The sequence below is a fragment of the Paralichthys olivaceus genome, chromosome 24 (genome assembly GCF_024713975.1).
Source record: "Paralichthys olivaceus isolate ysfri-2021 chromosome 24, ASM2471397v2, whole genome shotgun sequence".
In the NCBI taxonomy this organism is placed as follows: domain Eukaryota; kingdom Metazoa; phylum Chordata; class Actinopteri; order Pleuronectiformes; family Paralichthyidae; genus Paralichthys; species Paralichthys olivaceus.
Window position 1 is genome coordinate 9,601,247 of NC_091116.1, and position 26,917 is coordinate 9,628,163.

Consider the following 26,917-nt stretch of genomic DNA (forward strand, 5'->3'; position numbering starts at 1 on the left):
CAATTTCCTGCACGTGAATAATTTCAATCTCATCGATAGAGAAACAAAGCAAAGAGGAAGTACATATAACGAGCTGACTGTCAAACATATGTTTAACTTTTAAACAAGCTGGATATCCAAATAACTGTTGTTATTGGTGGATAAATGATCCAGAAGATTAGAAATACTTTTTTGAGCATCTTTGTTTTCCATCCACGTAAAAACCTACTCAAAATCTGATTTAAGAAAGCATGGCGAGCAATGTAGTGTTGTGCTTTGATTAAAAATCTCAAGTGTTGAAAGCAGCACATGCACATTGAGTTTCTGTCTCTCGTTTTACTGAAGTTGAACAAACACTGGATCCTTCAATTCCCAACTCAACAACACCATCTTTCTTTAGGTTGTCCTTGCCGAATAACTGCTCCCGTTAACATGTGATTTGTGCGTTTATTTGTCACAAGCAGGCACTTGATCGTGAACATCGCAGCCCTTTGATTTTATTTTGTCATTTCTAAATATTTCAAAGAAAAACTAAACCAAGGAAAAAAAACACTTAAAATCAATAACATCCATTTAGAAATTTCTACAAGAAAAAGTAAAGCATGCATAGAAATAAAATTATTCAACACTTAGTGGCATTTAACACTCAAAAGTAAGCATTTAAAGATTAGACAATTAATTGATTATTCATTTACCAGTGAGATAATTCTGGCAGTTTGTTCCCTTTATACAAACACTGTGTGGTACATGTTTATTAGTGAGGATTTCTTTTGTGACAACTCCAGGAGCTCTATGAAAGAATCATCTCCTGCAGTGAGGGGAATGAGTTGTCTAAATCAAACACTTATCTTCAATAAGCCCCTCACACATGAATTGAGCATGTGACCATTATTCTACTCCCTCATCCGTCTTCACTGTCTCTCAATAAAGACCGGCACACCTCCGGAGTGATAAATCAGTACAGAGGTGGGTGAAATGTCAAATTGAATGGCGTTTCACCTTTGACCTGTTGTCCATGGGAAGCAAATACGGCTGCGTGAATGAAGACGGATGGGGTGTTGTGCTCTATGAGGCGAGGATGATTATTGTCAGGTACGACAACATTATCTTAATGGAGAAATATGTCAAAAATAAAGAACTGGATTGTTTACAAGAAGTATATCACCTACAGTGTTTTAATAAACATGTTTCATAATAAGCGCCCATAGAGATATCAGGTGTGATCGCAGTTTGGATTACACTGAATCATGTTTCCAGCGAAAATGGTAATTAATGGAAATGTGAGAAGCAGTTCAATAACAAATCTTTCAATGAATATTTTCTTTAAAAAATAAATTTTAGAAATACAACTCAGCATCAGTGTATTGCAATAATTCACCCGTTTAACTCTCTATGGATCTATAAAATTATTAATGACACTTTGGGGCTCAGTTGGAGTAAATCCAGTCGCATTGATTTCACTGCCCTATTCTTCTGGTCATCTTTCTGTGCGACTGCACTAATCGTTCATTTGTAAAAGATTTCATTTTGAAAGTAGCCTCGTCCGACTTAAGCATAATGGATGATGGATGGTTTAAAGAAAGAAGAAAAAAAAATCAATGGCAGCATGGAGAAGCTGGAGTGCGACGACAACATGAACAGCTTGTAAAGGGACTTTTTAATGGGGACGACACGAGCAGGCCTGATGCAGGGATACCAGTGAGACGTGTCGGAGCACGCACACACACACACACACACACACACACACACACAGAGAGAAGGGGTGTACGTTCATAACCGTGATTTATTCATGGACTTTTACAGTGGTAGAAATGCTCCATTTTCTAATACATCTATTATTTAAAGATAGGACCCTGTAGACATAGATCAACAGATTGTGGTGTAAAAAATGAATGCTAAACCAAACTGAAAGCGTGCATATGAATGTGCACGGTTTCCTCTGTTTGTGTCTGTGTGCATCCTTCTTCCAGTTTCCCCTCTATTCTGAAGCAGTGCTTACAAACTTTGCACTCCTTGGCTTCTCTATAATAGATGACAATCACAGCAGTTGTCTCCAAACACACCTGCTCCTCGGAGATAGAGTTACTGTAGGGCTCCACCAACACTGAACAAAATGTATTTTGTGGAGGAAACTTTCTTGCAAGACAATTTTCTGTTCACTTTGAGATCCGTGGGAGATTGGAGACCGTATATATACACTAGATTGTAAGCAGAATTCCGTACGCATACAAACGCGGGAAGGAAGAGTGAGAGAGATGAAGAGAAAACTACCATGAGATATTCCTTTTTTTATATAAAATATGCATTTGGAAATATTTAAAGTGCAACCAATGTATATATGGAGTGGGAAATATAGTACAGAGGATGAGAATATAGATGCAAACAAGCTACAGGATGATTCCAAAAATGAGAAAAAGGTAGAATAAAGAGAATCTATTTCAGTATCTGCAACATTTCTACTTCTTGGTGCAAAATAAACTATAAAACCCCCCAAATCTAAATGTGACATGACCTCACCATAAAAACATTAGCATCAGTTGCTCACTCAAGACGCCGGAATGACCTCAATGTTTTCCCGACTAGTGACTTATCTTCTCGCCTCTCTCAAGCCTGATGTAATTGTGATGCAATACCTCCGGGAGCGTTCAAAGTGTGAGCCATTGAAACCGGGGGGGGGGGGGCTGTTTGCTTAACAACAGTCAGCAGTGACCCCGTGTCCTCTTTGCACGCTATGTCCTGACAGTTATTGGATGGTTAGATTTTTAAGTTTTCCTTTTTTATGATTTTGTATTTCCTGGCTGTGTGAGCTCCTCGACCGATCTGCATGTCAACTTATTTTTTTAACACACATCTGCTCAGTCGTCCAAGGAATAATTTTATGACTCTTCTTTTTAAAGATAACATGTTATTATATCCCATTTCATCCTTGTGGTTTGTAAGGCAGTAGAATATGTATAGAAGTCTGTACATTTTATGTAGTTTTTCTTGAGAAGTGGCCCTCTCAGATTTTGATCCACCAGTTTCTGTAGGCAGTATACGTTTCCTGCTGGTGCCCACAGCCAACCCTTTTCATTTGGTCAAATAGATGAGGTTACTTCAGCTTTGCTCTGACAAGACCGGGAATTTTTCTTTTACTGAAAAATCCATTCTTGTGCAGCCTTTCAGTGTAATTGAAATCCCCTTTTCATTTGAATTATTCCGTTTTTTAACATTGAAGACAGTGGATTTTCTTTGCAACTCAACCAAGCCAATTAATGCACATAATAGCCAGGGAGGAAATGAAACTAATGATTTCTACCAATCCTTAAATATCCTCAAGAGTTGGCCTGTAAAAGATTCTGTGTGGAGGTGTCTGTTTTTCCCTTTTTTCACTGTAACTAGATCCATATCTGTGTCTAAGAGTACAGGTTTTAGCCATTTTCTCTCACTACTACTAGAGTCTTTCAGAGAGCGTGTTGCCTTATGAGGCACCTCATTAACCTCCGTGACACTCATTACAATGTGTTACTCCCCATGTCACCGGGCAGTGAGGGTTTTCCAGGGGAAGTCACACGCCACACACTCAATTATCTGTCTCCCCCCATTTGTGGCTTTTGCTGTTGATGCCACCGAGTTTGACATTTCACATTCATCTGTGCTTTCTTTAGTTTCTCTTTGCCTTGTTTCACTTGGTCAGACAGTGTGCACAATCGTCTCAAGTCAGGTCTGGTTGCATGATAAGAGAACTGCCAGAGTTCATTGTCCTCTTACAATTCTTGTATCAAAAAGAACAAAGCAACACTCATTGTCAATATTCAGTTCATGCTCTTTTCGTTTCTTTATTTATTTTTTGCCCTATTTCCTACAGGGTTATGAGAAAGTCTAATTAGTGTCAGGTCTTGGGATCATGAAGCTGAAACAAAAAACACGTTTGGGTATTTTTTAACCCGTTTCTTGGGACGAGGACAGTTTGATCTAAATGGTCCGAATAATGAAATCAACTCTTTAACTGATCTGTGAGGAGGGGCCAGAAGTCGTGTCGCTACATGTTGTAATATTAAATGTGTAAGATTATTTCCAGATGTTTCCTTCTCAGGATTAGAGTAAGTGAGGAAAAACTCAACTTTTTTAACGAATTGCACAAGCAAATGATGCAGACTTTTACAGTTATAGAAAAATATAGAGTGAGAAAGGAACGATTCCTTAGTTTGAGAATAATTAATTGGAGGATGGCTTGTCTAACAAGAGATCATGCCTTGATTGGATGTTGATGGTTTAATGCTCTCTGCCACAGACCACAATGAAAAGGATATTCATAAAATATTCAATACGTCAAATAATTTACCTCCATCCATTGGCTTTACTGCTTGTTCTTTGTGGGCTGTCAGGAGCTGAGGTCGATACCATAACACTACCATAACGATGAAAGCAACCATTCATGCACACATTCACACCCACAGGCAATTTCAGTCAAAATACTTTAATATATATATTAAAGGTTTAATACTTTAATAGACTCTTAAATAGAATAGAGTGAATGTTAAGTATAGTCTCAAGCTGGAAAAAGTAAAATCTGGAAAAATCCACAGAATGACAGCCCATTTTTTCTAACACATTTTGAATTTCAACTGGATTAAACGCAGTGCTAAATTCAAGTAGAATTGAAAATTTACAATCAACCCCATCATCTAGTAAAATATAATATTAGTGATATAAGTGTTAGTGCGAGTGAAAGAAAACCTTGAAAAGAAATATTAGGAAAATACCTGGAATTAGTATAATGTTATGTATTATGTTTAAAATCAGGTTTCTTGAGGAAGTCAGTCTTTAATCACAAAAAATAGAAATGAGCAAATCTTTTGATCCGGCTGTCTGCGGAAATAAGAGCAGAATAGAAAAGCTGCGTGCAGCCCAGTGCTGACGTCTTCTCGGGTCCCTGAGATATGTCAGACGAGTTTCAAATTGCTGAATAATATTTCAAATATCACTGTCTACACTGCATGCAGCTCAAGAAGAGACATTTAGAAGTGCAGGTGGTAAACACCCTTGTTGTAAATCCTCTCATAATCCTGCGTGTAATTTGGAAATTCCTGCAACCTAATTTGTGGGAAATAGAGATAGTGCTGAGGAAATGAGTCCTGCACTACAGTCTTGTTAGAGACGTCAATCAAAATGTCACACCCCTAAGTGCAGGTGGAGCAATCGATATTTCACACTACATGCCCAGGAAGAGTGGAGAGAGGAAATATTCAGGCCTCATTACTCTTTTTTTCCTCTGCACTTTGACGCCCACTTGTTGCGATCTTTTCGTTTTGCGTATCATCATCTCATCGGAGTGTTTGCGGTATAGATGGCTAGATGAGGCAGAACAGTGGGGAAATAGGACTACATGTAATAGAAAATTGGAATAGAGAAAAGTAATGTAATGGCTGCGAGCCAAACCATTCGACAGCTGCATTATTCAAATGGAAATAGCGGGAGGCTTCTCCAAAAACTCCCACATGCAGAGGCCCTGACAATTGAACTCATCCAACTTGCTGTGCTGCCATTCATTTTTCCCCTCTGTAAGTTATAATGGAGGATGGGGTGATGCAAGATGGCATGAAAAATGAGGGGCAGGTTGAAAACTAAACAATGGAGCTTTACTGGAGTTTAGGAGAAGGGTAGAGGCACTAAGTCTGCTGCAGAAATGTTTTACGAAGAGTTAAACGCCAATGGCAGACAGCTTTCTATCAGGTCTAAATGTCCTAGAAATGATTAGGTCCTTCTTAAAACCTTTAATGGCACAGATAAAATCTAGACTGACTCAAACAAGGGACAACAGGTCAGTCTATTTCAATCTGCGAGTACCTCTAGTACGCTGAAATAAGCACAAACATATTTTTATGAAGGACATCTACCTTGAATCCTGCTCACGGCTGACCTGTGTCCTTTTTGGTGTGTGGTAAATGCAAACCTTTTATCTTCTCCATGTTCATTTTCCTTAGAGATAATCACCCTTCTCCACTCTCATGCATCCCGCACTCTTCTCTCTATATCTCTTAGAAAGCATTAATTTGAAGAGGCTCTCCGCCGTAATAATGCCTCCCTTTGGATAAGCTACGTCTGAGTGAAGGGGCTTTTACTTTCGATAATTCACCACAACCTGTTTGATCCAGCCACAGGGGCAACCGCTGCATGACATTTCCAACATGAGGAAGGGTTTTTAAGAGTTGTTTTTCAGATCTCCACCTGTTCAAACAGCTGTGTGGGAGGATTTTAATTAGGGAACATGTGCACTGGTCACATATTATTAACATAATGCATTACAAGTTGTTATTAAACCTAAAAAAGCAGAGGGAACCTGAGCACTGTATCTATTTGAAAATGTTTTGTAATTAATTTCCTTTTTGCGGCTGCTTAATGTATTGAAATTTACACATATCTGACAAACAGATCTGACAATAAAAATATGTGTGCTAAAAAAATCAAGGAACAGGAAAGAGGAGGGGTTTGAGACTGCCAAGAAAGCTCTCGTAGGGGTCAATCTGAGAACATCTGAGAGATAAATCACAGAGGCAGAAGATCATTATGTTGTTAGTGTTGTTGTTCAGAAGCGAAGGGACGAGGGCGAACGTTAGCTCAGAGATTGAAGTCGACTCTGCTGAGAAGATCCAAGGGTAAAACCCCCCTCAAGACAAAGAGAAACGAACGGTGGGTCATTCCGTTGACACATAGTGTAGGTGTAGGTCTTGATCGTTCAAAGTCCCTGCCAAATACTGTGTGTGCGTGTGTGTGTGTGTATTTCTAAAGTAGGTTTACACCCATGCATTTATATATTGTGTGTGTTTTTGCGTGCACTTACTACTGACCTAATGGGGAGCTAAGCTTGGTCCCATTTAATTTCCAAATAGGGGTGTTGTGCACTGCTCCACGTGGTGTCAAAATAATGTTATTATTACTGACTTTGCCTCACACGGAGCACCAAAAATGTTGGTATTAATGTTGTTATTATGTACTTTCCTTCACGCGGGGCACCATTAAATGGCGTGCTTTTGGGCATTCAATAAATGTGGCTATCAGTGAAATATTAAATTATATTATACATTAAAAATAATGATATTAAATAATAATTAAACTAATAAAAGATAAATCGGGGCACCACCCTTCAAAGGAAGGGAAAAGATAGCCAATTTATTGAATAAGTCTCATGAAATTACTGACTACAAATTTGGAACTCTGATTAATAATTAAATAAATAACTATAACCAAAATTACCACATCAATAGCTAGCAAAGTTGAAGGATATGGAGTTCTTGACAGTGTAGAGGTTGGCAAAATTCACACTTATGCAACATGAACTAAGACGTGTTTTGAAGAAAAACATTTATTATGAGAATAATAAAAGTATAAACACACAAACTAACAAAAGGTGTACTTACTATATACAGGTGTGCATGTGTGTGTGTGTGTGTGTGTGTGTGTGTGTGTGTGTGTGTGTGTGTGAGTGAGTGAGTGACTGAGATTCAAAATGGCGGCTGGCCACTATGAAGACAAAAGGCCCCCTGGAGTGGTGAGACCATGTGGCTGAGATCACATGTAGGTGTCAAGTTTGTGGAGATGAGTGTGTGAGGTGTTGGTGCCAGGTTAAAGAAAGTAGTTAGATGCATGCAAAGAAGTGATCAGCATAACAGAACTAACATTAACTTTCAGATAACATATTACCAAATATCACAGCAACACAAGTCAAACTTATAAACATCACATGGACTAGAAATAGGATTAAACAGTCCTTTGCTTAGCCTAGCGTAATAATAAAGCCCAGTTTGTTACCCGTCCATGAAAAATAGGGAAAGGTCCTTTTTGGATGTGCTGTTTGAAGTCCAGTGAAGTGGTCTTGTTGATTTGTGGATCCTGTTGTGCATCTGCTGGTCAGACCTTGTGTCGTGGCCAGTTGTGCTGAAGTTCTTAGGCAGGCTCTCGTGTCACTGCCTTTGGAAGGTTTTAGCAGTCTGCTCCAGGCAGGCCTGCTGGAAGTTAGGGAGCTTGTGGAGGGAGGAAGTCTCCCTGGCTGGGAGAGCAGGGCCAGACCCTACTCCTCCAGGAGAGGTCAGCAGGGGAAGAGGCCGAAGAGAGAAGGGCGAAGAGAGAAGAGAACTAGCAGAGGGGAAACTCAGCTTATATTGGCCTGGTGACCTCATGGGTCATGGGGCACACAGTGACCAATAGTGGTTGAGAGTTGTCTCCAGGAGCAGTTTTACCACCTATGTGTGAAGATGAAGCACCCTGGGAGACTGAGTTCTGGAAGCTCTCCTTTGTCTCCAGAACAAAGGAGACATGAGGTCAGGCTTCTGACTACACATGTAGGCCCAGCTATGATTCACAGATACCAGGTCCCAACAGGGGTAAAAATGAATTGTGGGTAAGTCTGAGTTTTATATATAAGGTTTTGATTAGGTTATCCTTAATGAATGGAAGTCAAAGCAAAGTCCTAATTAAGATTGTTGATGAAACCTGTGTACTTACCCTTTATGTCTCTGTGGGGACCTGTTTGACCCATTTTAATCAATAAGTATCAGGTCAGAGACAGCAGTAGTAACATGTGTGTGTGTGTGTGTGTGTGTGTGTGTGTGTGTGTGTGTGTGTGTGTGTGTGTGTGTGTGTGTGTGTGTGTGTGTGTGTGTGTATGTGTGTGTGTGTGTACAAGCTACTATATATAGATTGTTTATTTTGTCTGTGAGCATCTGTCAGAAGCTCTGAAGGAGCATCGCAGCAGAAGCCTGCCTGCTCCTCGCCTTACTGGCCACTCTGTTGACCACATGTGCGCACACACACACACACACACACACACACACACACACATAGTTCTCTTCCTTTCCTCTTTTTCTCTCTCAATCATACTCATTCCTTTCCTCTCACCCTCTTCCCCCCCTTTGTTTTAGCGTAAAGCCTACATGTGCCTCGCTCCTTCCGCGGCATGCGGCCTCCATGTGTCAGGCCGATGTGGAGTCAGCTCAAGCCGGGACCGCAGTAGTGAGCCTCTTTTCCCTTCGCATTTGTTCCAGTACCCATCACGCTGCCGCCTCGGGCTCTACCCAGGCTGATCGCCGGTGCACCGCGGCCAAGGCCACCTTACCTAACCCTGCACCAACCGCTCCTCTGCGATCTGCACTGCACGGCGCAGTGGGAGAGTCCAATGCGGCTCACTGCACTTCTAGGTAATTTGCCTGTGTGGGCTGTTAAGTGTGCGTGCATTATGCAATGTATTATCATATTGCAGTTCGAGGTAATGTTTCATAAAGTACTAAAGTGCAGGGGAGCATAATATCTTGTGCACTAACCCTTGTAGCATCAAATAGGGGCTTGCGTTTGTTAGTGCTTGTGTCTGACTGGGTTTGAGTATCAGAGAGAAAACAGCGCAGTCTCTGGTGCGCCACCCACTGAAGCAAAGGTCAACAGTTCACCCAAGGATTAGAGAAACTCATAAATTGTTTGAGCTTTCAGAAAGTTTGAGCTTTCTCTGACATGTCCATGTGATATTGAGTTTTACACCTCTCTGCAGCATGAAGCTTATTGTGCTGAATGAGAGCGTTGGAAAAAGAAATCTATATATGAAAACACGCGTGTATGTGAGGCAGAGCTGTTGTTTCATCCGCCAATATTGTTTACTCTGCCAGAGGACAAAAACTATATTCATAAAGAATAAAAACAAGTAAAATTTCTGTACAGCTCAGATTAATCTCATTGCATTGGAAACCTTGTGTAAGTCTTTGGTTAGGTTTTGATCTATTTGCTGGGACTCGATTCAAGCTGTATGCATGAGACTCCAGCTGAGCGAGATAATCCCCTATAGATGCGTCCTGTGAACTGAGCCCACACAGGTCCACCATCATAATAACGCACAACTGAAGTATGGAAGTGATTGAATTTCCAATTCTGTTTTTCTTTTCCCATCTCCATCTGCCCGCCCGCCAGGAGAATCAGGCCCCTCGCTCCACTACACAGGGGATACAATCGCTCGATGATTGAGTGATGCATTCCTCTGTGCTGCGCCAATGGATAATGCATACTGCTTGGACAACTCTCAAAGAGATAACTGCTCGTATGGAGATAAAGGTAAAGCAGTGGTTACATCTTCAACTTCTCAAAGCACATGCTGTCGTCACTTCAAAACCAAATTTTTGTCTGTCTTCTTGACTCCTCGTCCCTCATGGCTCTTCTGTTACAGTCAAAAAACTCACTCCAGTAATATAATTGTGTATTACAACTGTCAATTCTATGTATTATTTAAGAGTATTTTCCCTGGCAGTTTTGGGTTTGCAGCTCAGTAGCTAAAGTGCGCCACAGACGCCGAGTTCGATTAGATGGTGGTCAATCATGCTAAATGCGGAGCTTTAGCCAGTGTGGAGCGCACCAAGGGCAGGGGTGCTCCGGGGGGAGCCAATTGATTCTGTTGTGACAGACAAGTTGATGTCTGAAACGTAACAGCAGCCAGTTCAGTCGGTAAACTGAGACTCTGGCTCCCGGTGCAGTCAAATGGAACGACATCAAATCTGCCACGGACTCATCCGTCCCTGTGCACAGTGGGTTTTGGCTGATACGGGCTTCTGAAGAGGATATTGATATTTTTAGATGCTTGAAGATGATATTTAGTATCAGTAGATCTGAACAGTCTTGCCAAAACAGGAACATCCCTGACTGTAACACAGAGGAAACAAATGGGGAAATGCACATTGAAACGCAGTGGGTCTGTCAAATATAGTGACTCTCAGATTAACAGTGCATGAGGCAGACCACTGTAAAATATTTGTGTTGTCTCAGAGCACTCTGTGTCTGCTGTACTTTATGCCTCATGTGAAGTGTGCAACGTGATTCTGCATCATACTCAAGGACGCGTTACTTTGTTGATTACGGACCCGCTGAACCTTCCTTTGTTCCTTCTGTACCAGAAGAAAACCAACATGGATTCAGTGTTTCCAGAGAGAATCTCTTCTGGACGCTGTGGGAAAAGCCTGAAAGAGCAACTAAATCATATTTATGAGATTCTTTCAATTCAATTCAATTCAATTTTATTTGTATAGCGCCAAATCATAATATACATTATCTCAAGGCACTTTACATAGAAAATCAAGACCTTAAAATCTTATTTATTTTAGAGAAACCCAATAGTTCCCACAATGAGCAGCATTTTCAGGTGACAATCAACACCTATTCAATGATAAGTGGAAATCTGCCACACATAATAATGAGCACAGGAAAATATGTTGATATAGGCCCTAGCCTCTGTTAATAAGAGCAAATAACAAATGATAGGAATCTAAATGTTCAGTCACATTGGCTTGTGCATGTACTTGATTTTGTACCTATAAATGGACATTTTGAACGGAAAAAACACAAGGAGTAGAAATATCTCAAGATGAGAAAAAGACGCAGATGGAGATTTCAAGAGAGCCAACGCCGGTGTTGATGTGCTGTAAACAAAAACACTGATTTCTGCTCTACCCAGGCTCCACCTTTCACCTGGAAATATTTCTGCTGTTGGAAACTGATCGGGACAATCCCCTGCTGCATTCTTCATATGTGAAAAACAAACTCTGGTCTGAAAAACAGAATGAGATCACAACCTATTCATAAAGATCATTGCAAAAGGAAATACATTAGAATGTGAAAATATCAGAATTATTAAGAATAGTATAAACCAGGATTCAGTGTTTATTCTCACCATTACACTGTCCTTATAACTCACTATGCCAAAGTAAACCTGAGGCATTGGTGCATAGGTTATCAATCATTTACTTTACATGCTAGCAAATTCAACTGTGAAAATTCATATTCAGTGGGCGAGCAGAATTCCTTTTTCTGTGTAAATTACTGGAGAGCAAAAAGAAATTCAGTTTCCTGCTGACACATAATGGGCTGCCAGGCCCAGAGAAGGCTCGTGTCTATAGCTGGTTTTCCTCCCTACCTGGACGTGAGAAAAAATCCGAATGATCAGGTCAGTTTTTACCTTTGTCTTAATCCCATATTGTCAGCTGTCATAACATAATTGCATTGCAAAGTTGCAGTGCGACAAAGAGATGGATGAAATGATGATTGCCTGGAGAAGGTGTTGGGAACATGGCAGTGCTGTCTAGGAGGGGTTATGTTTATGGATTTGTTTTCAGCCAAATAAAGTTTGTGCAAGGTTCATGCACCATTAGTGCTCCCTGCTGCTAAAGCGTGTGTTGAAAAGTATAAAATCAAATGTGACATAAGAACCCACAAACTTTACTGTGATAAACAAACCAGAAGAAATTAAAGGATAGTCTCTGGGTCAGTGATCAACCCTAATCTCAGAGAAGCATTGTTTTCCCCACAGATCATCTGTGCCTCTTCTTGTATCTCGTATTCCATGCTGCAGTTTGACGTCTCCCCCGCAGGCTACCGTGGCCTTGTTCGTTATTTTGACTGTGATCCATGGACTCGTATTTTGAGCCGCGCCGCTGCCCACGGGGAGCTCTTTGCCAAACCAGCGGCATGATGACCGTTGCCTGGGCACACGTCCAACAAGGCATCCCAGAGAACTAAGTAGCCACTACTGCAGGAGCAGGATGTAAGGACACAGCGATGTTATTCTCTAGACTCTCATTCCAAATACAAATTCAATTTCGGTTACTTTATTTTAGTATCGCAAGTGGAGCGAGTGATTTGAAAAAACACAAAATACACAGTTTGAAGTCCCTGCGAGGAATAAAGATGGTAAGATGGTCGGTGCACAGAAATCGTAACCAGTCTTTTAGCATAAACACAAGGCACAGGAAGTTAAATGAAGAAGAAAAGTGTCTCCAAGGACTTTAGGTTTAGATTAGGTTAGACAGTGAGATTACTCACAATATAAACGTATGGGCTAGATGTGTAATTAAAACAATACACGTTGGAATTGCTGTTTTTACATTTTTTCAGGAGAGTCTAATAATCTAGTGATTCCAGAAATCTGTCTGTCTGTATATGGATTGAATATCTCAAGAACCATTCATTTTATCAGCTTCACACTTACTATTGTTAAGGGCCCAAAGAGTGCAGTGTTGAATTTGGTGCGATTGGGAAAGTCGATACCAATAAGATTTAAATAAGCTTTTTGGGACTGGATCCAGGGATAATGTGGTTCCCGTTTTTTTTTATACATGCCGTATTATGTAGTAATCTAGATGCACAGTGTTTTAGTGCAGCTAAACATTACTGCAAATAATAATTTTGTTTTTTCCACTGGGGTTAAGCTCCTGGCAGCAGCACTTAGAGTATGGAGGTAGATCCGAATTACAGGAAACATACAGGAGAAGCTAAATTAAAAATCCAGTGTAGAATTACGAAAAACTCAGTCCAACCATTTTTACGTGGTTGGTATTCCTACAAAGAAAAAGAAAAGGATAAAGGATTATGGTTTGAAAGAAAATGTAAATCCATCCATCAAGTGAATAAAATATTCTTTATACAGTTTCATTTCAATGTCAGGATCCCAGCTTGTTCGGGCTGTGTTCCCTTCACATATTCTTTTGGTGGCATGGAAAGATTTTTTACTCTTTCTGAAGAGCGCTTATTTTGCATTTCAAGGTGTCCTTCCTATGGTGGAAATAAGAAAAAAAGTGAGAGAGAAGTTGTGTATGTGCTAAAACTCAGTCTGTACACCTCCACAGCTGTTGTCACCATGAATAAGAGCAGAAGCGGTGGAAAGGGCTTGTGTTTTAAATGGAGCATGATGTGTTTCAGCTGTCTGGCCTCCACGACCGCGGTTAAACTGTGGTTAAGAATTGTCCTAAAATCATTCTGGTCAAATCGGATTCCCCCCGAAAAAAGACTCAAATCTTAAACCTCTCTCTTATCCCCAGCGCTGCCAGGAGCTCCGACTTAGTTATTGAAATGAAGTGCCAGACAGAATGAGTCATAGACTGTCAATTAGATAAACTGCACATTAGATCAGTGCGTTCACAGTCCACACTTATTATCAAATCACCTCAGGTTGGCGTGGTGTCATTTTCCGAACAAATCATTTTGACTGAGCAGATAATTGAGATAACTAGTATTAGTATTCCTACAGCACGGTGACACTGTGGTATCATACTATGGCACATATTAACACCTACAGTGTGCAGATAATTACTGACAGGTCCTTTTGGAGGAGATCTGGCGTAGGCTGTCCGTCTGTGTGCCTGTCTGTGTGCCTGTGTGCTTGTCTGGCATGTTGGCATGATTATGAAACACCACAGCGCTTAAAAACTCCAGGGTCAACAGTATCCCGAGGAAGACAAGGACGCAGATTATGACAGAGATTTGGCAACAGTTTCGGATTAGTAAAAATAGCACAGCAGCAAAAAATAGATTCACGGGCCATTATCCAACTGACAGAGCCACTATTTTTTCCAGATAATAGGTGCTTTACTTTTTGCCTGCTGTTTTTTTTTTTTTTTGTATTGTTCAATCTTAGATCGGCAGCAAAATTTGCTGTGAATCAATCTCATGCTGATCCCAAAAAAGAATGTGTTTTCTATGGCAGGGGGATTCAGTTAAAATTCAGAGAGGAGAATATCATAATGTCAAACTAGTGTTTTGACAACTGACAACAAAACCGAAAGTAATAATATTTTAACGATATTCATATATTTATATTCATAGTCAGTTTACATTGGAAAAGATAGATTTTCTAAAAATTGCATCTTAAAATAAAGCGTTTGATTTTAGAAAACTAAAAATTTCCCTTTTTCTTCGTCTCATCCACGTTTCCAACAACGTCTTACAACTGCGCAGCTTTAACACCTGCTTTCTCTTTTATCTCACCATCAGTGAGAGAAGTGAGCTCCAGCATGCCCTGTCTGGATTTTAAATCTGAGCTGGAATAGTGTTGTTTTACAATGCTGCTTCTAACAATCACCATGGTCTCCTAACATTGTTCCACTGCTTTTCCATTTTTGAGCCGACATGTGAAGATACTCTTCTTACTTTTCTCTGACTCCCTTTAGACTGTCTCACCGCTGAATACTCATTCTTCACCTGAGAGGATTTACAACACATGCAATTGGTCTGCGAGTTTCCTGGGTTGATAACCATGCACTGTTGTAAAGGCTAGAAAAGCTGTGCCAGTAAAAATAGAAACACTTTAACAATTTCAAATCATATGACAATTTCTTATTAGTGACCTCTGTTCTGAAGCATATGCAGTGGAAGCTGTTGAAAGACTGAACTGTAATTGTTTTAGTTGTTGACGGTACAAACGTGTCATAATAACTGGGCAAACACTCCTGTACAGGAAGTGATGTAATTCCCTTGGGATGCTTTCATCATGATGAGAAGCTTATTTGCATCCAGACATTCTACATGTGTAGTGTGCGCAATGATTGCCTCCCTCAAATCCAAAATGTGCCCCCCCCCCCCCCTTCTCCTCTGCCGGATAAAACCGCCAGTTCCATCTCGTCTCTGCATTTGGTATCATATTAATTTCAGGAAGACCTGCAAATCCACTCTGCCATTGCATAATTCATGGAGCCCCACTGACAAAATTCCCTTTCATGTGGGCACTGTGCCCTGAACGAAAATCCTTGGAAACCTGGATAAGCCCAAATGGCTTATACTTGGTGGAGATGCACAGCTGTGCTCAGGTAAACTGTCATTATGTCCCTCAAAATGAGGTCATGAGTGAACGGCGTGCTGTTTGACGTTGTCAGCTGCTGGAAAGCAGGTGACACTCAATGGGTTTTCTGGGAAAAAAGAAGTGGATAGGGACTGTTCCGACCATCTGGCGAGGGATCCCGTGTACTCGCGACCTCGGCAGCACCTTTTCTCTTAGATAGCTGTTTAAGATTAGAGATGTGTTGTTGCTTCACACGTAATTTTACATTGCGACGTTGCCATTAAATTCTCTGGAGATATGTGGAGTGAGGCTCTCGTGGTGACTCATGAGCAGAATTTTATCTGATGGAACAAATGGACCCCTGCCAGAGAAGTCATTAAAATTATCTGTTGTGACAGTATTTTTAATCGTACTTTAAAGCTCGAGTGAAATAGAAAGAAAAATGTGTTTAATCTAATCCTACCCCTTTGCAGTCACAAGGACGCTGCATAACCTATCATCAGCCTGAGGTGCTCTGTACATTTTGTAACATCCACTTAACCTTATGCACGTCTCTTGTTTTCACGTCTTCTATCCTGCATTTGACAGCGTTAACCTCGTACAAAACACTGTGGGTTTTGGTAGCGTTTTCTAAATATGGCTGAGAGGTGGCACTCCACTCTCACCCTTAAAGGAGACAGATTATGCTTTTTTAGTATTTCCATTTCCTCTAGATAGTTATATAAGTTTTATGTGTATTAAAAAAAAGTAAAGGGAGCTGCTCTCACCAACCGAAAATAGTGAAGCTCCTGAAACTCACGCTTTTCAGACCCAGGCTGAAAAGAGGAGCTTCAGCGATGGACAGTCTGAGGAAAGTGAAGTGTTTTCTGAACATTAGGACATGTAAACCTTTTCTAATTATAAAACAAATTAAAATTATGAACTTGAATATATTTAAATGGAATTCTATGTGAAGGATTAAACCATGTCAGTGACTTTCATCAAAGTGCCTCATTTTGCCTCGACTGTCAACAAACACCAGAATCATGGGAGAAGATCTGACAGCATTAACTCCCTTTAGACAGTCCGACAACAGCAATCATATAGGTTTATTGCACGTCACACTGGTGCGAGATGGGTCTTATTATTTCTCAGCCGCAATCTGCGCCAGACCGTACGACATCACTCCCAGGCATGTCAGCATGTGAGGTGAATGTGATGTAGACTGAGAAATGTGAGAGCAGAGGTCATAGACGCGGTGTCCATGAGCTGCAAAAGACTTAACAGGCATTTCCAGAATTCATTTTTGACACAAGCTATTTTTCAATTTCTGTTGTTTTGGTATGGATGTTTTGGAGCTGTGTGTTTTTATCAAGGTGTATTCTGCCTCATTACTTGTAGAAAGATGTTTTTCTTTCCGTGTAGGATTTGAAATCAGGGAAACAGCTAAAGTTTCTGGAAACTTACTGAAAAGAAATATTTTCCCACAACATGAAATAGTTTTGACTAAATAGGAAACAATATGTAAAAGTTCAGTTTGATCAGATGTGACTGACACGGCGTGGAGCTGCGATGTTGTCGTGTTTATGTGGAACACAACCCAGTCGCACTTTCTTTTGCTTGTATTCAGAATGCAAGGCAGTCACACGCCATCACTTTCAATCACACTGTATTGCTACTTGAATCATTTGTGTGAATGTGTGTGTGTGTACTCATTTCCATCAAGTCCTCTGGACCTTTTTCCAGCATATACACTGACCTTGTTAGGTCCAGCAGACCTCATGGGGACCAAAGCTTGTACCTAATTAGGCAAAACATCATTTCTGAGATAAGGTAGATTTCAGTTTCGGTTCGGCCGACCACAATGAACGGAAGTCAATGCAGTGCTGCACAAACTTGCATGCGTGTGTGTGGCTATTAAAGGGCAGGCAGGTTTGGCCATCAACAACCAATGCATCTCATTAGCTGGAAATACCAGCGGTCAGCCTTTTACACGCACCCTCTGATCCGATGCCTGGGACAATTACAATCCTCCCTCTCTTTTGCACTCTCGCTATATGTCTCTCGCTGTTTATACCTCCCCCCCCTAGTGTCAGCTGTTTCAACGCAAGCTATGTTTTGGGCCAAAATGCTTCGTGCCAAATAGCCAATCCCAAAGTGCTGTGTGCCGGATTAATACCTGAGCCCGCTAATTTATAATTGCCCCATTGTGGCATCTGTATACTTAACGGATGACGTTTCTCTCTCTGTGCGTCTAATCACGATGCCCTTCTCTCCACGTGTTCAGCCTTTTCCTTTTCTATCTAGTTCCCAGATGAAGAAACAATGAATGACTCACTGTAAATTCACCTTTCGGGACAAAGATAAGAGAGCGGCAGAGTTTGATCAGGCCCTCGTTTCTTTCTCGAGGAAGTCTGCAGGTCTTTGCTTCACTTATTTCTGTAATAAGACTTGAGGGAGGACAACTGTTTCTTTGAGCGGCTGCCGGAAAATAAAAATCTGATAAATCTGTCCAAGTCCCTTCAGAATGCAGGGCATTTATAAAAGGCATTTATCTCATGGGGGCAGGCAAATTCAAAGTTAAATTAGGAAATATAACATTTATTTGAAGAAGAACACAGAAGAAATTTGTATGCAGCTTCGATGCCATTCCCACTTCTCTGTAACAAGAAAACCTTAATGATTTGTTTAAATAAAAAGGTATTCAAATGAAACAGGGACAAGCCAGTGTGGCTGTTCTCTTATGACAAGAAGGGGTAGAGTGGTGCTAAAGCCGAGACTAAACCTGTTGGTCTGGATTATTTATTCATGAGGCGCTGGCTTTAAAAAAACTCCATATTTTATTCATTGTATATAGTGATTCCATTTTTAATTAGTTTAATGATAAAAAAATAAGCGTTAGATGGCGTTATGAATTCAGTTTAAGCTTTCAGTATACGTACTGCACTGCAGACTGGATATCAGTTAAACACGAGCAGACCAAGGAAATGTCAAACACATATGCCACGAGCATGCATTTGCTTCAAAGCCTTACATGTACTGTAAAGCGCTTTAGGTTGTTTATGCTCTGCAACTCATGGCTGAGTAAATCATACATAAATATTCCACACAACATAAAATGGGACAATAAACGCACCACAAATGCAGCAGTTTACACACAGAAAAATATATAGAGGTGACACACAGAGGCACATAATATCAGGCAACAGAACTAAAAAGGCGTTCTTTAATCTTCTCACAGAAGCCACCACAGTCAATAAAAGTGCCCATTTCCATACATGTATATATAAAATAATTCCCCTGTCTTCTCCTTTAAGCTCGGGTCTTCTATCAGAGGCCCAGGAGCCTGAGGGTTCTGCAGTATCTTAGCTGTTCTTAGGACTACACTTTTCTGGACAGAAATCTCAGATGTTGTTCCTGGAATCCGCCAGAGCCACTCTCCAAACTGCTCCGATTATCACTGGCACCACTCTTCACTTTCTGCATCTTCTCGAGCTCTTTTTCCTCTATTTTTGACCATTTTATCCTCCTGAAACTGGAGGCGCTGAGCTCGTCATTGTCAACCACCTTTGGAGGCGATTTCTATCTTGACCCTGGGACTTCCAGCCCATATTCGGCACAGATGTCCATGCCAACCTCTTGGTTATGGCGTTATGTACGCCATGCCTGCATCTTATACCCTGCTGTTATGTGCTGGACTGTCTCAGGAGCATCCATGTCAGGAGCGGTAGACCCCCACCTATCATATAATGTCAAACCCACTTTTATGACAACTGTATCATAAAAGAGGCCACTACCATGTTTTATTCCATCTGAGACTCCAACTTATGGGGCCACAGCATCAGTGATTAGCCTCCAAAGAAACTTCCCACAGTTGTAAATTAAGGATGCAAATGCAAAACATGGCCAGCTGGCCCAAAGCGATCATAGCACACTGGTTGACAAGACCCTGAGCAGCTGCCCTCTCCTCCTACACCGAGCGCTGAGAGGAATCAGTGCTGTGTCGGCACAGCAAAGGGGAGCAGGGGGAAGTAAGCAGGTCATATGCTGCAATGTCACATGGTGACAGAGCCTGTTGCAGAGCGCCTCTGTGATGTTTGATGACAGAAGCAGTTTAGTGATATTAAAACATTGAGAGATTAAATGGAACAGCAGCAAATATTTGAATGTTAAAAATACATTTGCGAAGGGAGTTACAAATTCAAACTCAGCTGAATAGAAGACGATAGAGATCATGAGGCTCAAATGGCCACCAAGCGTTTGTCTTAAGTAAATCATTATCCAAGATGTATACAGTTTACTTTGGACACAGATTTAAGACACGTCTTCTGACATTTCAGTGTCCAGGAAAGAACCCATACAATTTTGGTGCAGTTCCAGTTAAAGGGGTTTATCCAAGAATCTTTTTTCAATCACATTTCTTAATAAAGTGATCACTTATAAAAAATTTGCCAATTTCTCAGGAATGAATGTTTGACTGGCCTCCCACATTTCCAAATGACTTAAACTTAGCTCTTGCTGACATTTTAATAGCTTGAACTTCATCTGACTTTTGTATAATGCAGTTTTTAAAAAATGAAATTAAAATACTTCTTTCCCAGCACCTCTTGAAAAGTGTGAAGTTGTGGGCCAAACATGATGAGTGCTGCGATTTAGCAGTGTCATGGCGCACACCTGCAGGCGGTAGCACTGGCTCTTTCTCTCTTGCTCCCCCTCTGTCTCTCTCTCTCTCTCACACACACACACACACACAGACACACACACATACACATACACACACACACCCCATGCAAACAATATTGCTGCCAGTGCAGAATGCAGCTCCTTTTGTTCAAATTACAAAGACACAGAGATAAAATAAAACAACAACAACAAAAACACCCTCCCACACTTGACTGAGCTTTGTCAGTAAACAAACTAAAGGCTCACACTTGTATTGTTATTTGTTGTCCTTTCACTTTCTATTCAACTGTAAAATAATACTCCATTATCATCTACGTGACAAAATTAGAATAAAAATAACTTGTGAAAATGACTGAATTTCATCTACAAAGCGAGAATTAGACATAACATCCATGTTACCTTCCAAAACACAGTGTTTAAACATAGAATTTGGGTCACCCAAAAACAAAAATTTGGCACATTGGGTTTTCCAGTTAGGATTAATGCTTTGCAGGCTCAGGCAGCCTCCAATGATTTTAAAGCCAGAGATGTGCAAGAATTCACGTTTCCAATCATCGCTGCCAAAAACCCTTCAAATGAATATTCTGTTTGCTTCACGGTCACAGAGCAAGACATTGCATGTTGTTTGATGCATATTAGAAGCATAAGCTGATCCAGAAAAGAGGCAATAGTGCATGTTGTAAAGGGGTGTACATGCACTTTGTTGAAGGCTACCAGACAATTATATGCAGGATATGAGGAAAATAAAAGTAACCTGAACACAGGCAGTATAACAGTGCAACTGACCTTCAATGATGATAAACTGCAGTTGAATCACCCTTCTTAGACGGACACCGTTTAAAACGAAGACGTCCTTGAGGAAACAGAAATTAGCAGCCTGTCAGCATTACCGCCTCAGATCAGTTGGAGAAATACTGTTAGAGTCGCGAAGTCCTTTTACTTGACCCTGACTTTCAGTGTGCCCGTGGAAGCGCATCAGCACTAAACAACCTGCAGCGACTGTGGTTGGCTGCAAGTAACAGTAGCCCTTGTAGATTCTAATGGCATCCATTATGACTTTCTGCACAAAATGGGAGAAAATCAACCCAGGAGAGCATGACTCACAGGTGAAGGAAAACAGATTTAAAGCAGAATTTATATGTATCACTGTTGGGTAACAGGATGGATAGAAAAGTGAATACATTAGCATTTTCTTTTGTCAAAATTTCGCTGAAATCAGCAGTACATTTGACTTTAGAATAATAAAGCACCCTGTTCTCGCGCCTTGATAGGCCTTCGATGTAGTTAGTGGTCGTCTTCCTCAAAGTGGCCTCCCTGTGTTATATTTCATAATTTAATCTGCGCTTGAAGCAACACACGCACACACACACACCGACGCAGTGCTATGTTCAGTCTGATCTCCAACTACTCGATACCAGTAAATTGCGCTTCCTAGATTCCACTGTTCAGTCACCTCAGAGAACACAATAAAATAAATGAAGGTGATTATTGCAGCATTCATGCTCTGGGCAATGATAGAAATTACTTTTGACAAATTTGATTTCAGCCTCATGATGCTTTTATTCCTTAATCACAGCTCTGGCTCGCTGATGAGGGGGATGCATCGGATTGAGGGTCAGTGAAGCATATTAATCCACATATTCAGATGGTATTCCAGGGCCAAGAGTCCTTCCTCATGGAGACGTCTAACGGCTATTGACAGACCAGCTGAACTCTGGGGCCAGCCATCTGTATCATGCTGAAAAGGTCAGTGGTTTGATGTATAAACACCAATAGGATGCTCTCAGCTGGAGCTGCAGAGCCTGGAGGTTTGGAGTGCAGGCCGCTGATGTGCACTTGAAGTGAAGCATTTAACCCGCGGGTGCCGTGCTGCAGTCGACCCTGCTCCGAGACATCCATGTGGGCTTGAATATATTTAGAGGATTTACATGTCTGCATGTGAGGGTGAGCTTACTTATGATATCACTGGATTTCAGGTAGAGGAAACACTCAGGAGCTCAGAGCTTGCTCACAGGTTTCCTCAAGTTTAAGAAAAGATTACCCTCTCCAGACTGAATAGTCATTACAGCATTATCTCTCTGCAACAACCTGCTGAATACAGAACCATATCATATGCACTCTAGGTGTAATTCAGGTCATTACTGCATGATCCTTATTAGATAAATGTTATCTTTATTTACCCGCGACACATGGCCACAGATACATGTATCTGCTGTGACAGCTTTGGCGTGCGGTTGGAAAAAGAGGAGGGGAAGGACGAACAGACTCCCCTGTGGGAGCTCAGCTACAGTCTTGCACTGATCTGCTCCACTGGTGTAGCTCCAGGGTTGTGCATCATTCTTAAGCCAACCCCTGCTCCCTTTCTAATCCAGATTCCCCTGTGCTGGACTAAAGGTCCAGATATATTTCTGATAAAAAGAAAATCCTGTAAAAAATAAAAATAATAAGTGCCCAATCTTCAGAATAAATTGGTTCCTATAATTAATTATTTATGTATATAGTGTGTCATGTATATAATCACAGAAGCTGCAATTCAATACTCTTTGACCTCTGTACTGTTTAAAAAATTAAAAAATCAACTTTCTGCAAATTTCAAACAATTTCAACACACACATCTGAACAACTGAACATTGTGTATGTCACTCACGGATTTGGTTGGCTGAGTGGTGCCACGTGAGATGGTTTGTAACGCATGTGATTGGTCTGTGAGTTTCCAAACGTTAGAAAAGCTGCGCCGATTAAAATAGAAACGCTTTGTCAAAATTAGACAATTCTTTATGAGTTATTGGTGATAGAATAGCGTCTGGTCCAGATCTGGACCGCGGCTGGCGTAATAGTAACCCCTGAACTAAATGGAATAACGGAAAACAAGGAAATACAAAGGGAGGAAATGGAAACTGCAAATGCAATCACACAAACATAAGGAGACATAATGTATGCATACCCTCACATCCACACATGCTGTGTTTTGTGTCCAGAGGCGTCACATGACTCCGAACCAGAAAAGCTATACGTCTCAATCAAGACAAAACATGCGTGGGAATGGTGCCAAGCAGCCACACTTCCAGCAGCACAATTTACCTTTGTAATGAATTCCCACTTTATTTTGAGTTTCAAACATTGAAGAATGAATGAATTTTTCTTCAATGTTTTCTTCTCTTTTCTCTGTATAGGATAAGAGAAATAACAAAACAAATGAGTTTGGATTGATATTAGATCACCTACCTCCTGGCTCACAGTCATAACACCTTCATTTGCATTTTGGAGATGCTGAAAAAGGATTCTGAGGGTGCACATGATTTTAGATTTGTGTTGTTTGTGTAATTCTGAAAGCATTTTGCACACATTACAATGAGGAAAGAAAAGGTTCAGTGGGCTGTTTATGTTTGCTCCACTTCATGTGCTCTTGTGTGCTGTGAAGACAGATGAGGAGAGTGGAGACTGCTGTTTGCTCCTAAACCGAGCGAGATCAGCCAAAGATACTACTCACTCACACGTGCACACACACACACACACACACACACACACACACACACACACACACACACACACACATGCTACAATCACACATAAACATTTGCAAGAAACAATAAGAAAGTGCAGATTGCTAGCAGAGCCTCCTATTTAGTGCACCGAGTGTTGCAACAGCCTGCCAACATGCTCAGGATGTTTGCATGTGGTCAAACTGCTACTGTCGCTACGATCGGCTCGAACCATGACACACAGCAAAAGGACAAGTAAATGTCAGCGGCATGTCTGCGCCACAAGGTTGAATTCAAATGGGTATTGACTTCAAGACCAAAGGTGATGTTTACACTTAAGCATGAAAACTAATTGGTGGATGGTTGGAAATTGAAACAGATAATCACCACCGACCCTCCCTCTCTCTGTCGCTTTGTGCACCTTCTAATCTTTAACATGCAAAACCTCTCATCTGTGAGCTCATTGAAAGTAATTAGTAACGGATGCTCTTCCGTGTTTGCCCGCGTGATCTACTCCACTCAAGTCTTGTTTTCATCCCCTGCTCCACAGTTAAGATGAGCATCAGTATGTCGCCCGCTGTGCCCCCGCTGCGTTTCCACTGATGAGAGGGTTCTCATCAATCAATTTCCCAGCTTTTTTTTTGGCTCTGATCAGCAGAGGTGCCCCACCGCCACCACCACCATTACAATTTCCCACCATTTTAATTGTGATCTTTCTCTTAATTCTCCCTCCACTTGAAACTGTTTTTAAATCATCCCCCAAAACTTGCATTTACCGAATTCCTTGTATTTGATTGCTTTTAGCTTTTACTCTTCTTTTTCCATGATTTTTAAATGTTGGTCTGAAATGCTGTTGTATAATGTTGGTTGTTGGACATGATTTGTTTTGTATAAATTTAAACTGCCATTTCAAAGGTGATGCATAAGGTTGTGATTATGATTATTATTATGTGAAAAGCTACTAAATCACAAAAAAACTCCACATTGGGATATTACATCCACATAATCTAAGGCACATGTCAAACTTCTCATCATTACATTCTTTGTTTTAATTCTGATTTTGACAAAACTTGTTGGTTCAATATTAATCAATCTGCAACAACATTAGTGATTACCAGAGAGTATTTGGACTGTCAGAATGGAGGCTGCTGTGATGACTGAGAGTTGGTTATTGCTCCTGAGCTGAAAGAAGTGAAAAAAATGCTCTCAAGCAAAACACTGAGGTGAAAAACGTGTGTTTATTGGATAATATCCCCGGATTTCTAGTTCCCTGGCTCCCTCTGTTAATTTAAGACGGCCACTGTTGCCAAATCTCTTATTATGCCGCAATATTTCAGGACACCCTCTGAATATTGTTGACCCCACATTTTTAAAGCACTGCAGCTTTTTTAATCCCCCATCTTTTATTGCAGTTATTTCTGGTACATCTCTCCAGTACTTCCCAATATGTATTCACTGAAAGAAATATCTGTTTGCATTTGTTTCTTCATCGTTACCAACTCTGTGTCATCCAGAGCTCAGTGACATATCTTCCTCGAGATTGATTGTGAACTTGGTGTTTCTCATGTTTCTTTGTGCTTCATGCCCGGATGACTCAAAAACCACACAAGCGGAGTGTCCTTGTGTCCAAAGTTGTGTACAGCTTTTCTTCTTGTGTGCCAACATACACTCCAACTCCTTATCTTGACTCTCAACCCACAACTGCAGTTGGGGGTGCAGTCAGTTCCACATTAGCACATTGTCCTGCTTTGATGTCGCTCCCCTCCAGTGGGCCCCCTAGTGAGGAAATTTGTCACGTCAGACGAGTGAGTCTTTGTGTTCCTCAGCTAGGGATCAGCTCAAGTTCACAGTGAATGACCCTCACATAAAGTGAGTGGCAATCTTGTGTGCACTTCACCTTCTCTTCACCTTTGACTGCAACCTTTTCACGCTGCAGCCCCGTGAATGAATATCTGACGAGAATATACCAACTTGAACTTTAGCTTTAATGCTGCCCCGTGGAAGTTTCTTGTAAACAAAGTTACATTGTATCTTTCGCCAGTAAACATTGTGTGCACCCTTGAGGCTTGAATGCATTTCCTTCCACATATAGCTATAGCTTTTTTACGTTATTTATTGTCTATCTCCATTGTACTTACAGTCCTCTTCATTCTTTTCTTAAGGCTTTACCACCACCGACTGTTCATCAGTGGATGGCGTGAAATGTGCTTTGTGGCACCAGTGAAAAATAAGTACTTCATGTAGTACACATCAGTGTGATAAGAACTACTTGCCGCCATGTTTTTTACAGTAGTCCAAACTGGTATGACAACTGAAGGCTACCACAGGTTCTCTTAAATGTTTGGAAGGGGAGGGTGAGGTGAGGGGCATTCTGCTGCAACATGCAACTTCACCACTAGATGTCACTCAGTTCTACACACTAAACCTTTAACATGACAGAAACCACCCTTGAGAAATGTCTTTAGCTTAGCCAATTTTCCATCCACTAAAATGGAGGAGGCAGAGTTGTTTTATCTGTACTGCAGCTTCACTTTTTAGGAGATTGTAAAATAATATGAAACATAAATATTACATATCGTCACAAAGAAGAACTGTTGATATATTAATGTATTTTGTAGTGTCAAAATTAAAAACTAAAAGCTTTTGAATTAGATGTTGGGTTAGTGCCCATGTACAACACGGGGCCTCAAGATGACATATCATTCATGTTTCCATTTCAAATTCAAATCAAATCAAATTTTATTCGTATAGCCCATATTCACAAAACACATTTTGCCTCATTTATGACCCTTGCTATTTTAGTTTATATTTTGTTGCATACAATATTACTAAAACTAATTTATTCAATTAATCTGGCAGTTATCCCCGTCATGCAAATGGTAATTAAGCCTCGAGTGGAACCAAACATAGGAATGCAAACAACCAAAATAATTGTGTTACACATTTCAGTACTGTGTTTAAAGCTTGACTGTATAGACAGCATTTATTAGTTGCCATAGTGATCTTCAAAAAGCACAACATGTGAGTTTATTTAAAGAACCACATGTGACTCTGGTCATGATGCTTGCAGACAGATTGGCAGTTTGACAGCACTGGTGTTGAAGCGGAGGCCAGTCAAAGGGAGAACGAGGAGAACTGCATGTGTGTGTGTGTGTGGCATGGGCCTTCAAGTTGAGCACTGTCCAAACTGTCAGTCATGATCCGTGTAGACCTACAACTCCTTCAGCAATCTGCT

At 40.8% G+C, this 26,917-nt stretch overlaps 1 long non-coding RNA gene across 1 annotated transcript in view; it reads left to right on the top strand.

The window, feature by feature from the left end:
- The window catches only part of LOC138407057 (uncharacterized), a 137,247-nt gene that overhangs the window by 84,097 nt on the left and 26,233 nt on the right, over positions 1 to 26,917 (top strand). The window contains exons 5-6 of the long non-coding RNA XR_011240493.1: positions 8,880 to 9,155; positions 9,913 to 10,053. This is a non-coding gene — a long non-coding RNA (uncharacterized lncRNA). The remainder of the gene's footprint in view (positions 1 to 8,879; positions 9,156 to 9,912; positions 10,054 to 26,917) is intronic.